This window comes from Gopherus evgoodei, chromosome 4 (assembly GCF_007399415.2).
Source record: "Gopherus evgoodei ecotype Sinaloan lineage chromosome 4, rGopEvg1_v1.p, whole genome shotgun sequence".
In the NCBI taxonomy this organism is placed as follows: Eukaryota; Metazoa; Chordata; order Testudines; family Testudinidae; genus Gopherus; species Gopherus evgoodei.
This window is the reverse complement of record NC_044325.1, coordinates 127,489,598-127,505,937: the sequence shown is the minus strand read 5'-3', so window position 1 is coordinate 127,505,937 and position 16,340 is coordinate 127,489,598. Positions and strand designations below refer to the sequence as shown.

The following is a 16,340-nucleotide window of genomic DNA, read 5'->3' as shown; positions in this document are numbered from 1 at the left end:
AAGACAGTAAAAATTATCTTTGTAAATTTAAGATGGAATATGTTACAGGGTCTTTCAGCTATAGACACTGGGAATACCCTCCCAGCCTAAGTATACAAGTACAAATGAAAATCCTTTCAGCAAAATACCAATTTGAACTCCTTCCAGCCAAATACACATTTGCAAATAAAGAAAACAAACATAAGCCTAACTCGCTTTATCTACCTAGTACTCACTAGTCTGAACTTATAAGAGCTTGTATCGGAGAGATTGGAGAGAAACCTGGTTGCACGTCTGGTTCCTCTGAGTCCCCAGAGTAAACAACAACCAAACACTAACAGCACACACAAAAACTTGCCTCCCTCAAGATTTGAAAGTATCTTGTCCCCTGATTAGTCCTCTGGTCAGGTGACAGCCAGGCTCACTGATCTTGTTAACCCTTTACAGGCAAAAGAGATATGAAGTACTTCTGTTCTATTAAACCCTACTATCTGTTTATGACAGGGCTGTTGTCCTGCTTCCTCATTCTTCACTCCAGGAATGAATTTGCAGCTCTTGTCTCATCCTGCTGGGGTCATTGGGCAGATCCAGACTAACTGGGGTCTGGATCCCAAGGCCCCCGATGGATTCCCCTTTTGCCATGCAATTGGGCAGCTCCCTGGAAATGTGGGCAAGCCCCCAGCTGGGGGTAGGAGAAAATCACTTCCCCCTCCAACACCTTGTGATGCAGCTCTCATCCCCCTTGCCCAGTGTCAGTGTGGCTGAGATTGCTCAGCAGGGGGAACCCTTCTCCCATTGATCCCCCATGCCCCTACCTGCAGTCACTCACCTGGGAGCCCTGGGCTGACATGAGCTCAGCGCATCTCCAGGGCACTTCTCTTACCCCACTCCCGCCTGGTGGGGGCAAAGGTGGCTCTGAGTCCCTAAGCAGGAGGTGCTGGCAGGCGGCCAGGGCCACACACTGGACACCCTGCTGGGGCAACTGGGGGGAGCTCTGTGTGTGTGGGGGGGGGAAGGTCAGAATTAACCACATGGCCAAGGGGTCAGAATTAAAGCCATGGGGTGTGGCCCTCTTTGTTGTGTCCTGCCCCCATGGAGTGCTGGGGGGAGCAGTACCTGCCCCCTGATGGGTTTGGGAAGATGGGATCCCCAGGACAGCCCTGTGGACTTAATTCCGACCCTTCGGGTGTGTGGTTCTGATGCAGCCCCCCCCCAACATACACTTGGGCTGCAGCTTCTGTGTCATAGTCATGTGTGCTAAGAGGAGCCTGGGCCTGCTTTCAGCACGTCAGAACAGTCAGGCTGCAGGGACCCAGGGAGACAGAATAAGGGGGGCACTGTACCCTCAGCACTGGGTATCTGGCTGTAATGTACAGAACAGCCACTGTATTAGAACACAGTTATCTTGGAGCCACACCTAAAGGCAAGATTGCAAAGCAACCCTTCACCACAGTGTCTCCTGACATCTGTGGGTTGGCAGCTGCAGCCACGTCAGTGTTTACATTGCCTTGCCTAGGGCCAGGTGTTCCTGGGCCATTGACTCGTGTGGAGCTGGGCCTGCTTTGCATCTGCTGAGGATCTGTCCCCATGGGAGCTAGTCTAGGCTGGGGAAATGGGGCAAATTGGGCCTTGGCACTGGTGTGACTTCTCCTGGTAGCTTCCAGGAACTGGTTGCTCCTGACCAAACCCATACCTTGCGCCAATTTACACAAGCCTTTGCACTAGTGAACCTACAATTGTGCACAGACCCTGCCCCCCCATTGTGGCCAGGCCCTGTGAGGGGAGCCAGTGATCACTTGACTGGTAAATGAAGCTTTGCCAGAGCAGAGTCTGGGCCATGGAGGGAGAGAAGAACAGGGCCTTGTTGGCAAGGCTAAGCTGAGAAGGACGTGCTGGGCATGTCCCCAGGGCTCCTCCCTTGCTACTCGGTGATGGCCATGGCAAGGGAGGAGGTCGTGTGGCGGCTGCAGCCCGTGCAGATGTTGGAGCCGAAGATGATGTAGATGAGAGGGTTGATGCTGCTGTTGAGATTGATCAGGTAGCCAAAGTAGACCATGAAGGAGGACATGTGATTGTTGAACTCCTTGTGCTCCCAGGAGACCAGGAAGAGCAGCTGGACGATCTGGAAGGGGAGGTTGAGCAGCACATAGGCTGACAGGGTGGCAGCCACGATGTGGTAGAACTTGCTGGGGGGCCGGGTGTGGCGCCGGAAGGTGCGGGACAAGGTGGCGACATGGGGGTCACCATGAAGACGAAGGGGAAGAGTCCCTCCACCAGCACCTCCAGGAGGCGCAGGGGCCACTCATATTTTCCCCAGTTGCTGGAGCAGACGAGCATCCCATCTGGATACAGGACGACATCGGTGAATATGAAGCCCTTGATGGTGAGCAGGGCAGCCACCAGCCAGGCCCCCAAGCAGATGTAGCAGGAGAGCCGCAGGGGACAGTGGCAGCGGTACCAGAGGGGCAGCAGCATCAGCAGGCAGTGGTCCACGCTGAGGGCGGCCAGCAGGAAGAGGCTGCAGTGGTAGCTCAAGTTGTAGAGGAAGTATGCAGGTGGCACATGGGGGTGCCCAGCACCCAGTTGTCGTCCAGCAAGGTCTCCATGATCTGCATGACCGTGATGGAGAGGAAGAGGAAGTCAGAGGTGGCCAGGCTTAGGATGAAGATGGACAGGCCCCGGCGCTGCAGCCGCCACCCTGTCAGCCAGAAGATGAATGTGTTGGCTGGCAGCCCGATGGCCAGCGTGGCGATCAGGAAGGCTGCTCGCCATGATGCCGGTATAAAGGGTTGCGTCCAGTTGGACTGTGAGATGTTAACTGGCTCCATCCACCGCTCCCAGCAGTCTCAGCGAGGGCAGCGTCAGGCGGGCCAGCCTGCCAATGGAAAGGATGTGGGCACTGGGCTTCTCTCCCAACTCTTGCCCCTAGGACATGGGCACTACCAGCTTCATCTCCTGCAGGGGAAGTGTGGTCCAGTGGCTAGATCAGCAGATGGAGACCTAGTTCTACCACTGGCCTGGGCCACCTTAAGCAAGTAATGTCCCCCGAGAACAACCCCTCCACTCCACTGCCGCAGACACCGGTCATGACATAGAAATGCCATCGGGTGTGACCCTGGCAGGCCAGATGCCAGCTCTTGCCCAGGCTGCTGATGTTAGCAAAGAACTGACACCCTTGCAGCTGGAGCCCAGATCAGGTCACACCTGTACAGTAGTTTTGCTCAAAACAGGGATTAGTTTTACAAGAATATACTTAGTGTTTAGCCTCTGTGAAATGCTTGTGAGTCGCTGCCTACATTCATCTCACTTGCCATGGTGGCACTCCATGCTACGAAGAAATATACATTTTACTTTATAACTTTGAAAATGTTTGGCCTGAGCTTGTGCACTCAGGCCTGGGAATCGTTCTCATGCCCCACCCCTTCTGTCCCTCCAGATGGGGAATCATGGAACCTCACAATACAAATGATTCATTAATGGCTCTGTCAGACCTGGGAAATGCTATGGTGCCAGGAAGCTGGTCATATGGGCTTGGAAGCTGAATGGATGAAATTAAACCACAGGAAAATTTTCCATCATCTTTTTTGTTTTTTTAACTCTGAAGCCAGAGAACCCCTGGGCTACTTCCTGGATCTGCCCTGAAAGACTCTTTGAAATGACAGCTCTCGACAACTCTGTCACTCTTAGGATTTAGATGGTAACTCATTGGTGTATACATGTTTGTGCTGGTGCTTTTGCCAGGTGGAGCCATCAGCAGCAAGGGCCGGGTTCAGTATCTAGGGCTTCCTTTTCAACAATACAACCAAAAGTGGCTCGAGCCCCAACCCAGTGACCTGGGACAATTACACACCACCTCCCGGGTGCCTCTAAGGGTATGTCTACACTACGAGATTATTCCGATTTTACAGAAACTGCTTTTTAAAAACAGATTGTATAAAGTCGAGTGCACGCAGCCATACTAAGCACATTAATTCGGCGGTGTGCATCCATGTACCGAGGCTAGTGTTAATTTCCAGAGCATTGCACTGTGGGTAGCTATCCCATAGCTATCCCATAGTTCCTGCAGTCTCCCCTGCCCATTGGAATTCTGGGCTGAGATCCCAGTGCCTGATGGGGCAAAAAACATTGTCATGGGTGGTTCTGGGTACAGCCTCACCCTTCCCTCTGTGCAAGTAGCAGACAACCGTTTTGCGCCTTTTTCCCTGGGTGAACTGTGCAGACGCCATAGCACGGCAAGCGTGGACCCTGCTCAGCTCAAGACAGCAATCATGGACGTTGTAAACACCTCGCACATTCTCGTGCAGTCAATGCTGAACCAGGACCTGCAAAACCAGTTCGAGGAGGAGGTGGCTACAGCAGCGCGGCAATGAGAGTGATGAGGACATGGACACAGAATTCTCTCAAACCGTGGGCCCCTGTGCTTTAGAGATCCTGCTGGTAATGGGGCAGGTTCTAGCCATTGAATGCCAATTTTGGGCCCGGGAAACAAGCACAGACTGGTGGGACCGCATAGTGTTGCAGGTGTGGGACGATTCCCAGTGGCTGCGAAACTTTCGCATGCATAAGGGCACTTTCATGGAACTTTATGACTTGCTTTCCCCTGCCCTGAAACGCCAGAATACCAAGATGAGAGCAGCCCTCACAGTTGAGAAGCGAATGGCGATAGCCCTCTGGAAGCTTGCAATGCCAGACAGCTACCGGTCAGTCGAGAATCAATTTGGAGTGGGCAAATCTACTGTGGGGGCTGCTGTGATGCAAGTAGCCAAAGCAATCATTAAGCTGCTGCTACGAAAGGTTGTGACTCTGGGAAATGTGCAGGTCATAGTGGATGGCTTTGCTGCAATGGGATTCCCTAACTGTGGTGGGGCAATAGATGGAACCCATATCCTTATCTTGGCACCGGAGCACCAGGGCACCCAGTACATAAACTGAAAGGGGTACTTTTCCATGGTGCTGCAAGCACTGGTGGATCACAAAGGATGTTTCACCAACATCCACGTGGGATGGCCAGGAAGGGTTCACGACGCTCACGTCTTCAGGAACACTACTCTGTTTAAACGATTCCAGCAAGGGAATGACTTCCCAGACCAGAAATTAACAGTTGGAGATGTTGAAATGCCTGTAGTTATCCTGGGGGACCCAGCCTACCTCTTGATACCATGGCTCATGAAGCCATACACAGGCAGCCTGGACAGCAGTCAGGAGTTGTTCAACTATAGGCTGAGCAAGTGCAGAATGGTGGTAGAATGTGCACTTGGCCGTTTAAAAGGACGCTGGCGCACATTACTGACTCGCTCAGACTTCAGCCAAACCAATGTCCCCATTGTTATTGCTGCTTGCTGTGTGCTCCACAGTCTCAGTGAGAATAAGGGGGAGACCTTTATGGTGGAGTCGGAGGCTGAGGCAAATCACCTGGCCGCTGATTACATGCAGCAAGACACCAGGGCGATTAGAAGAGCACACCAGGAAGCGGTACACATCAGAGAAGCTTTGAAAACCAATTTCATCACGGGCCAGGGTACGGAGTGACTGTTGTGTTTGTTTCTCCTTGATGAAACCCCTCTCCCTCTTGATTGACTCATTCCCTGTGAGCCAACCACCCTCCCCCTTCGATTACCGCCTGCTTCCTAAGGAAATAAAATCACTCTCGTTTAAAAATCATGTATTCTTTATTAATTAATTATAAAAAGAGGGCGAGAACTGACAAGGTAGCCCAGGTGGGGTTTGGGAGGAGGATAGGAGGGAAGGAGAAGGTCACTAAAAAAAATTTCAAAATAATGACAGCATTTTGGTTGGGCTGTCCACTGGGGTGGAGTGGGCGGGTGCACGGAGCCTCCCCCCCATGCATTGTTAGTCGTCCGGTGGGTGAGGAGGCTAAGGAACATGGTGAGGGGAGAAGGAGGTTATACTGGGGCTGCAGCGGCACTCTGTGATCCTGCTGCCGTTCCTGAAGCTCCACCAGACACTGAAGCATTTCCATTTGATCATGCAGCAGCCCCAGAGTTGCATCTCGACACCTCAGATCTTCCTGCCACCACCTCTCATCTCGAGCGTCCCTCCTCTCCTCACATTCGTACCTCCTATCCTCACGTTGGTCCCTCCTGTCCTCACGGTCACTGGCATCTTTCCTGTCCTTTGATACCACGTTCTTCCACTCATTCAGATGAGCTTTTTCATTGTCACTCACTTGCATGATTTCCAAGAACATTTTGTCTCGTGTCTTTTTTTTTCCGCCGCCTTCTCTGAGATAGCCTTCGGGATGGAGGAGGGAGACTTGAAAAATTTGCAGCTGCAAGAGGGAGGGAAAAAAGGGAGAGAAATATTTAAAAAGATACATTTTACAGAACAATGGTTATACTCTTTCACGGTGAAAAACACTATTCACTTTACATAGCACTTGTGATCTCACTACAAGGTCGCATTTTGCATCTTAATATTGAGTGCCTGTGGCTTTGGTGTTAGAGATCACAGATGCAGGTCCGGGCATCAGAATTCGGCTTGCATGCAGCCATGGTAAGCCATTGTTTTTCGGCTTCTGCAGCCTTCATATATGCAGTGCCTTCCTTTCCCAAATAGCAAGCAAAGCCCGTTGAGTGCTGCTTCTTTCCTGTTCATGTGCAGCACCAGAACTACCCTCATCCAATTCTCTGGGATGATAGCTTTATCCCTCCCCAGCCTTGTGGCTGGTATCATGGAAGATCGCTGCTAATCACCCTCCCCCCCACTGCGTGGCTGGTAGCAGGGAAGATCCCTGCTAGCCAAACGTGAAAAAGCTCAGCACCAATCACCCCTCCTCCCCTCCCCCCGCTTGGCTAGCTATAGGGAAGGATTTCTTTTAAGCCACAGGCAAACAGCCCAGTAGGAATGGCCATCTCTGTCCCCTTAATTAAATTCTCCTATTTCAACCAGGTTACCATGAACGATATCACTCTCCTGAGGCTAACACAGCGAGATAAAGAATGGATGTTGTTGAATGCCAGCAAACACTGAAACCAAATGCAGCTAGGCTTTGTCATGCAATGATACCAGATTACTTGCTACATGCATGGCGTGGTCAAGTGTCCTACTGTGGAGGACGGAATAAGGCTGTCCTGCCCAGAAACCTTCTGCAAAGGCTTTTGGAGTACCTCCAGGAGAGCTTCATGGAGATGTCCCTGGAGGATTTCCGCTCCATCCCCAGACATGTTAACAGATTTTTCCAGTAACTTTACTAGCCATGAATGCATCCCAAGTCCACAGGGCAAATTTATCATTAAAAAATGCTTGCTTTTAAACCATGTTTTATGTTTACAAAGGTACACTCACCAGAGGTCCCTTCCATGGCTTCATTGTCTGGGACAGTGGCTTGGGAGGGCTGGGAGGGTAATTCCGTCAGGGTGAGAAAAAGCTCCTAGCTGTTGGGGAGAATGGAGTGCTATGTGCTCTCTGCAAGCTCGTCCTCCTCTTCCTCCTCCTCATCTTCCCCGTCTGCAGAATCCTCAGCCATGGCTGAGATTACTACCCCTACCTTGGAATCCACGGACGGGGTGGGGTAGTGGTGGCGAACCCCCCTAGAATTGCATGCAGCTCAGCGTAGAAGCGGCATGTTTTTGGCCCTGCCCCGGACCTTCTGTTTGCTTCTTTGGTTTTCTGGTAGGCTTGTCTGAGGTCCTTAACTTTCACACAGCACTGTACTGAGTCCCTGGTGTGGCCTCTCTGCCTCATGGCCTTGGAAATTTTTTCAAAAGTTTTTTCATTTTGTCTTTTGGAATGGAGTTCTGTTAGCATGAAATCCTCTCTCCATACAGCGATCAGATCCAGTACCTCCCGAGCAGTCCCTGCTGGAGCTCTTTTCCGATTCTCAGGAGACTGCATTGTTACCTGTGCTGATGAGCTCTGCGTGGTCACCTGTGCTTGTGAGCTTTCCACATGGGCCAAACAGGAAATGAAATTCAAAAGTTTGAGAGGCTTTTCCTGTCTACCTGGCCAGTGCATCCAAGTTCAGATGGCTTTCCAGAGTGGTCACAATGGTGCACTGTGAGATACTGCCCGGAGGCCAATACCGTCAAATTGCGGCCACACTAACCCTAATCTGACATGGCAATACCTATTTCAGTGCTACTCCCCTCATCGGGGAGGAGTACAGAAATCAGTTTTAAGAGCTCTTTATTTTGATATAAAGGGCTTTGTTGTGTGGACGGGTGCAGGGTTAAATCAGTTTAACGCTGCTAAATTCGGTATAAACGCGTAGTGTAGACCAGGCCTAAGAGGCAATACTTCCCCTCTCACAAGCACAGAGTTGGAATGTAGCAAAAACTTTTAATAGGGAGGAAATAACTCAGAATTAATTTGGGAAAACACCACAGCTAGGGTTCATAAACACAAACAACCCACCCCCAAGTAAGTTGGTCAGTGTCCTGAGGTTCTTATGTCCAACAACCCAAAAGTGCTTTGAATGTGCCCATCCCTTCTTTGTACCCCACTCACAGTTGCTGTCCTTAGCCAGTGGAGCCCCATGAGTCCAGAGATTCATCACAGAGTTCCTCCCCCCCATATGTGTGTGTGTGTGGGAAGCAGAAGAAGGCACCTTACATACAAATATTCACCCATCATCCTGCTGGCCACTTGCCAAGATATCTTGACCCCCCCCCCAACACAACTCTCAGTAATTTCAGCTGTTAATGAGGGAGCCTCACTACTAGTGGATACTGGAGAAACTTGTGCAATAGAGACAATGTGTCAAAACAGCTCTAACACTTAAAAACTAAAACACCTTATTTTTCTTATACTATCACACAATCCCCCCCAACAAATCAAGGTTCAAATAAGAACTTGAAATCACAGAACTAGGACTATTAGACTAATTAACCCAAAAAACCACCCCCATTCTTATCCCTACTCTTTCAACTCCCTAGCATTTGGAATCGATGTCCCTTGCCTAGCAAATGTATTTCACTTGAGGGTGAGTCCCTCCATCAGGGTATGCCAGGTACAGTTCTGCTGCCCTCAGTTCACACAACAAGATTAACAACGCTTTATTACTCCTTCCCCAATAACAAGGAGACTGAGGATCCAACACCACCCTCAAGTAATCATTTGGCGAAGCAATCCCATCATGCTGAGCGCCTAGGCAGGGTGCGTGTGTCCATGCAAAAGAGATCTGATTGTGAAGTCTTTTTCCACAGCTCATCACTAGATGTCAGGGGAGAGCTCATTCAGACTGCTTACATCTGCTTTACTTGAACCTGTATATAACTCCTTTATTTCTCTTTTCTAGTTGATAAACCTTTAGATAGTTTATTGCAGGGCATTGTCTTTGGTGTAAGATCTAGGGTACCAATTGATCTGGAGTAAGTGACTGGTCTCTTGGGAGTGGGAGCAACCTGTGATTTTTGGTGTAAGTGACCATTTATCACTAAGTCCAGTTTGTCTGGGTGACAAGATAGAGTGGTGCGTCTGAGGACTTTCTGTGACTCCGAGGGAACACTGGTATAGTGATCCAGGAGATTACGTTTGGAACTTGGTTGGTGAGATCTAATGACAGACACTTCACCAGTTTGAGGTGTCTGCCCTGTGTTTGACAGCCTGCCCTGAGGTTGGCACTCATGAGCCATTCCAGACAGCGTGACGGGGGCAGGGCTTGCGGCTGATGCACTGGGATGGGACCCAGGATATCTGGCTTCAATATCTGCCTCTCCCACAGGCAACCATAGGGAATGATGAGCTGTCCTTTGTCCAGTTAAACCATGAGCTCTCTGGGGCAGGGACTGTCTCTTACCCTTGCAGCCCTTGGCACAGCGGGGCCCTGACCTGAGACTGGCTCTGTGTGTGCCAGGCTGTGCAGCCCCAGGGCTGCTCTAACTAGCTCCCAGCTGGACAGCACAGAGTAGCTCTGACCCACTCCCTCTCTCCCATTGCAGCGCAGCATAGATCTGCCAATCAGGGACCGTTGGCCCAGTGAGGGGGTGCCCAGGGTATGGAGAACAGAGAGACCTAGCCACTAACAGTGAGAGAGCAGTGGTGATAGGAATGGGGGGAGGATGTGGTCAGGACTCCTGGGTCTCATAGACTCATAGACTCATAGGTCAGAAGGGACCAATCTGATCATCTAGTCTGACCTCCTGCACAAGGCAGGCCACAGAACCCCACCCATCCAATTTTATAACAACCCCTATCCCAGGACCGAGTTATTGAAATCCTCAAAATTGGTTTGAAGACCTCAAGCTGCAGAGAAATCACCAGCAAGTGACCCGTGCCCCACGCTGCAGGGGAAGGCGAAAAACCTCCAGGGTCCCAGCCAATCCGCCCTGGAGGAAAATTCCTTCCCGACCCCAAATATGGCGATCAGCTAAACCCTGAGCATGTGGGCAAGAGTCACCAGCCAGCACCCAAGAAGGAATTCTCTGCAGTAACTCAGTTCCCATTCCATCCAACATCTCCCCACAGACCATTGAGCAGACCTATCTGGTGGTAATCCAAGATCAATTGCCCAAATTAACGATCCTATCATAACATCCCCTCCATATACTTATCAAGCTTTGTCTTGAAGCCAGAAAAGTCTTTTGCCCCCACTACTTCCCTCGGAAGGCTGTTCCAGAACTTCACTCCCCTAATGGTTAGAAACCTTCATCTAATTTCAAGTCTAAACTTCCTAATATCCAGTTTATACCCATTCGTCCTCGTGCCTACATTAGTACTAAACTTAAATAATTCCTCTCCCTCCCTAATGTTAACCCCCCTGATATATTTATATAGAGCAAGCATATCCCCCCGCAGCCTTCTTTTGGCCAGGCTAAACAAGCCAAGCTCTTTGAGTCTCCTTTCATAAGGCAGTTTTTCCATTCCTTGGATCATCCTTGTAGCCCGTCTCTGAACCTGTTCCAGTTTGAATTCATCCTTCTTGAACATGGGACACCAAAACTGCACACAGTATTCCAGATGTGGTCTCACCAACGCCTTGTATAACGGTACTAACACCTCCTTATCCTTGCAGGAAATACCCCGCCTGATGCATCCCAAAATCGCATTTGCTTTTTTAACAGCCGTATCACATTGGCGACTCATAGTCATCCTGCTATCAACCAGTACCCCAAGGTCCTTCTCCTCCTCCGTCGCTTCTAACTGATGCGCCCCCAATGTATATCCAAAATTCTTATTATTAATTCCTAAGTGCATAACCTTGCACTTTTCACTATTGTATTTCATCCTATTTCTATTACTCCAGTTTACAAGGTGGTTCAGATCTTCCTGCATAGTATCCCTGTCCTTCTCCGTGTTAGCAATACCCCCCAGCTTCGTGTCATCCGCAAACTTTATTAGCACATTCCCGCTCTTTGTGCCAAGGTCAGTAATAAAAAGGTTAAATAAGATCGGTCCCAAAACCGATCCTTGAGGGACTCCACTAGTGACCTCCTTCCAGCCTGACAATTCACCTTTCAATACGACCCTCTGGAGTCTCCCCTTTAACCAGTTCCTTATCCACCTTACAACTTTCATATTCATTCCCATCTTTTCCAATTTGACTAACAGTTCCCCATGCGGAACCGTGTCGAACGCCTTACTGAAATCTAGGTAAATTATATCCACCGCATTTCCTTTATCTAAGTAATCCGTCACCTTCTCAAAGAAGGAGATCAGATTGGTTTGACACGATCTACCTTTACTAAATCCGTGTTGCAATTCGTCCCAATTACCATTGACCTCTATGTCCTTAACTACTTTCTCCCTTAAAATTTTTTCCAAGACCTTGCATACTATAGACGTCAAGCTAACAGGCCTATAATTACCCAGATCACTTTTATTCCCTTTCTTAAAAATAGGAACTACATTAGCAATCCTCCAGTCATACGGCACAACCCCCGAGTTTATCGATTGCTTAAAAATTCTCGCTAACGGGCTCGCAATTTCACACGCCAGTTCCTTTAATATCCTCGGATGGAGATTGTCCGGGCCCTCCGACTTCGTCCTATCGAGCTGTTCAAGAACGGCCTCTACCTCAGTTGCGGTAATATCCACTTCCATATCCACATTCCCGTTTATCATCCCTCCATCATCGCAAGGTTCCTCACTAGTCTTATTAAAAACTGAAGCAAAGTACTTGTTTAGATGTTGGGCCATGCCTAGGTTATCCTTAACCTCCATTCCATCCTCAGTGTATAGCGGCCCCACTTCTTCTTTCTTTGTTTTCTTCTTATTTATGTGGCTGTAGAACCTTTTACTATTGGTTTTGATTCCCTTTGCAAGGTCCAGTTCAATGCGGCTTTTAGCCTTCCTCACTTTATCCCTACATGTTCTGACCTCACCAAGGTAGCTTTCCTTACTGATCCCGCCTTTCTTCCACTCCCTGTAAGCTTTCTGCTTTTGTCTAATCCCCTCTCTGAGTTGCTTGCTCATCCAGTTTGGCCTACAACTCCTGCCCATGGTTTTTTTCCCCTTTCTCGGGATGCAGGCTTCCGACAGTCTCCGCAGCTGCGACTTAAAGTAATTCCAGGCCTCTTCCACATTTAAATCCACTAATTCCTCAGTCCAATCCACTTCCCTAACTAATTTCCTTAACTCTTTAAAATTAGCCCTCGAGAAGTCAAAAACCCTAATCCCAGATCTACATTTGTTTATCGTTCCATCTAGTTTGAACTGAATCAGCTCATGATCACTCGAACCAAGGTTGTCCCCTACCACCATTTCTTCTACGAGGTCCTCACTGCTCACCAACACCAAATCTAAAATGGCATCCCCTCTCGTTGGTACTTCAACTACTTGATGAAGAAATCCATCCGCTATCACATCCAGAAAAATCTGACCCCTATTATTCTTGCAAGTACTCGTCCTCCAGTCTATATCCGGGAAGTTGAAGTCCCCCATAATCACACATTTCCCCTTTGTGTTTACTTCATTAAAGACATTAAAGAGGTCTCTATCCATATCCCAATCAGATCCCGGCGGTCTGTAGCACACGCCCAGCACTATCTCAGGGGAAGCTCTAGTTGCTTTTTTACCCAGTGTGATTTTTGCCCAGACAGACTCTGTCTTATCCATTCCATCGCTTCTTATTTCGCTACAGTTAATTTCATCATTGATGTACAAGGCTACTCCACCACCTTTGCCTTTCTTCCTGTCTTTTCTAAACAGCACATAGCCTTCAATACCCGTGCTCCAGTCATGAGTACTATTCCACCAGGTTTCAGTTATCCCTATAATATCCGGTTTCACTTCCTGCACCAGTAACTCCAGTTCCTCCATCTTGTTACCTAGGCTCCTCGCATTAGTGTACAGACCTTTTAATTTTCGGCGTTTGGCATCAGTGACATTCTTTCCCCCGTCATGCACAGACCTTTTACCACCAGCATCACCCGTTACTCTGGTTTCTACTCCACTGTTCCTCCTTGGATCAAATCTTGGGACCGCAAGGGTATCCCCTCTCACTTTGTTTACTTTCCTCTCCAGGTTATATTTCGGCATGGAGATCTCCCGAGCATCTCCCAACCATCTCCCCCAACTTCCTAGTTTAAAGCTCTCTTGATGAGGTCGGCGAGCCTCCATCCTAGAATTCTATTTCCCTCCTTGCTTAGATGGAGTCCATCCTGAGCGAACAGTCGTCTATCCGTAAACGCTTCCCAGTGACCGTACATCCCAAAGCCCTCCTTATAACACCACTCCCTAAGCCATCTGTTGATCACCATAATCTTGTCACTCCTTCGTTGCCCCGCTCTAGGAACCGGCAGAATCCCACTGAAGATCACCTGAGCCTCGATGTCTTTGAGCCTCTTCCCCAGTTTGGCATAGTCCTCCTTGATACAGTCCAGCGAGTAACTAGCCGTATCATTCGTTCCCACATGAAGGATAATCAACGGATTCTTTCCCGCTCCCGCTAAGATCGTATTCAGCCTCAGGTCCACATCCTGTATCTTAGCCCCTGGCAGACAGCACACCCTTCTGTTCTCCCGATCAGGTCTAGTTACAGGTCTGTCTACTCTTCTCAGTAAAGAGTCTCCAATCACGTAGACTTGCCTTTTCCTGGCGACAGTGCGATTCTGCGGTCTATCCCCCACAGCAGGTGGTCGCTATTCCTTTCGATTTGTATTCACCCTTACAGTCCTCCTAGGGCTCATACTTGGTGTCGCCTCCATCGACTCCTCCCCTCCTTCTGCAGGACTAGCTGCTCGCCTCTTCTTCCTCGCCCTTTGTCCTTCAGCAGCCTGCTGTGCTCCATCTTCATTTCCCAACTCAGCAAACCTGTTCCTGAGTTCTATTTCTCTATCGCTGGCCCGTCTTTTCCTCTGCCTGGTTCTCCTAGTCACATGCTTCCACCGTCCACTTTCCTCACCCAGCAGCCCCTCCTCAGAGTCCTTTGGTCCTGCTTCTATCCGCTGGTCTGAGCTTGTCCCCTGTGCCTCATCATGTCTGTGTTCCATCATCTGCTCAAATCCCCTTCTAAACTCAGCCAGAGTCTCCACTTGCATCTCCAGTCCCCTTACCTTTTCCTCCAGCAGCTCTATCAGGCGGCACTTCATGCAGATGAAACTCCTTTCAGGTGCTCCTTCTAGGACCATGTACATGCCACAGCTACCGCATCCGGTCATCCTCAGTGTGTCTGTACCTGGTACCTCCGCCTCTATAATAGCGCTCCAACTCTGTGCCTGGCAATCCACGCCTCACACCACACCGCAGGCCACCAACGAGCGTTGGGCTGCTGGCAGACCCCTGCCTCTTCCCTAGTCTGCCTTCCTGGTTCCTCTGCCTTGGTCTCCCCTGTAATCTCCCCCTGGAAACTCCCACTGAAACTCCCCTGTTAGCCGCTCTGTTCGCCGCCTCCTGTGCCGCTGCAGCTGACTGCTGATGGGCCAGATGAGCACTGTGCATCAGTTTCCCCCTCTGGAGAACAGGGGCTGCCCTGCCCCCATGCTGAGTGAGGTCTCCTGTGGGTGGGAGGACTGCAGCAGCAGGAGGCACAAGGTCCTGGATGGAGAGGTGCCCAAGGATGGCTTGCAGGGGTTCCCCATCTCGGGGCGAGGGCTGCCTTCCTGAGCCAGAGCAGGAGGGGTTGGTATGGGGCTTCCCCTCCTTCCCTCCCACATTTCACCCTCTCTCCATCCAGCCACTATCCCTTTCCCTTGGTCTGCATCTGGGTCCGCTCTTCCCGCACCTGCTCTCAGCCCATCCTGCTTCTTCCAGAGAGGGGGTGAGGCGGTTCTGATTGGCATGACAGCTGCTGCTGAGGGCGCCAGCCCTGGCTACAGGGCCGGTGTAACCACTAGGAGAACTAGGCGGCCGCCTAGGGTGCAAAGTTTTGGGGGCACCAAAAAGCAGTGCCCCAATTTTTTTTACACTACAGTGGAGTCACATCTTACACAGGGGTTAGGTTTTAAGGTCAGTGTGTAAGAGGAAAATCACATATAGTGAAAATTACCATAAAGTACAGTACACACAGTATATACCATATACACTGTATACACTAGAGGTGGCATGTGAGCCAATTTTTTTTTAATGGGCTGTGGGTCCCAGCCATCGCTGAGCCCACTACAGGTCTGGGGTTCCATCCGCCAGCTCCTGCCAGCCGGGGTCCCAGCCGCTGACCTCACTCAGCCAGCTCAGCCCACTGCCAGCCGGGGTCCCAGCCGCTGACCCCACACAGCCTGTTACCAGTTGGGATCCCAGCTGCTGACCCCACTCAGACCACTCAGCCCACTGCTAGCCAGGGTCCCAGCTGCCGGCCCTGCTCAGCTTCCTGCCAGCCAGGGTGAATGGAACCCCAGACGGTCAGCAGGCTGAGCGGGGCTGGCCGCCGGGACCCCAGACTGGCAGTGGTACCAATTGCTTAGTTGCTCAGCCCGCTGCCGGTCTGGGATTCCGTCCACCAGTTCCTGGCAGCCGGCCTGGGATTCCAGTCTGGGGTTCCGTCCACCAGCTCCTGCCAATCGGGATCCCGGCTGCCGGCCCACTCAGCCTGCTGCCGGCCGAGTGAACGGAACCCCAGGCTGGCAGCGACATAAGATGTGACTCCACTCCATTCATTTTTGAAAGTTTATAATAAGCGAAGCTCCAGGGAGAGGGGAGGGAGAGGGGAAGGGGGGGCACAAGGTGGATGTTTCGCCTAGGGTGCAAAATATCCTTGCACCAGCCCTGTTCGGCTACCCAGTGCCTGCTCATTCCATCTGGGTGCAGGGTCCATCTGTGCAAGGCACAGGGACTGATTTTTGTCATCTGCTCACCATCCCTGGCTCAAAGAACATGACCCAGAGGACTCACCCTATGCCCCATCAGAGCCTCCCCATGGAAGCTAGTAGGGTTAATGACCCCTAGCAACTCCCTGATGACCCTGCAGGGGCGCAATCAGGAATCCAGGCACTACTGCTCCCCTCCTCTGGGAAAGGGGGCCAGCTCAG

General features: G+C 50.6%; 1 pseudogene; it reads right to left on the bottom strand.

Moving 5' to 3' along the window:
- Positions 1-1,852: 1,852 nt before the first annotated feature.
- On the bottom strand, positions 1,853-2,807 carry LOC115650698 (annotated as a pseudogene).
- Positions 2,808-16,340: the final 13,533 nt, after the last annotated feature.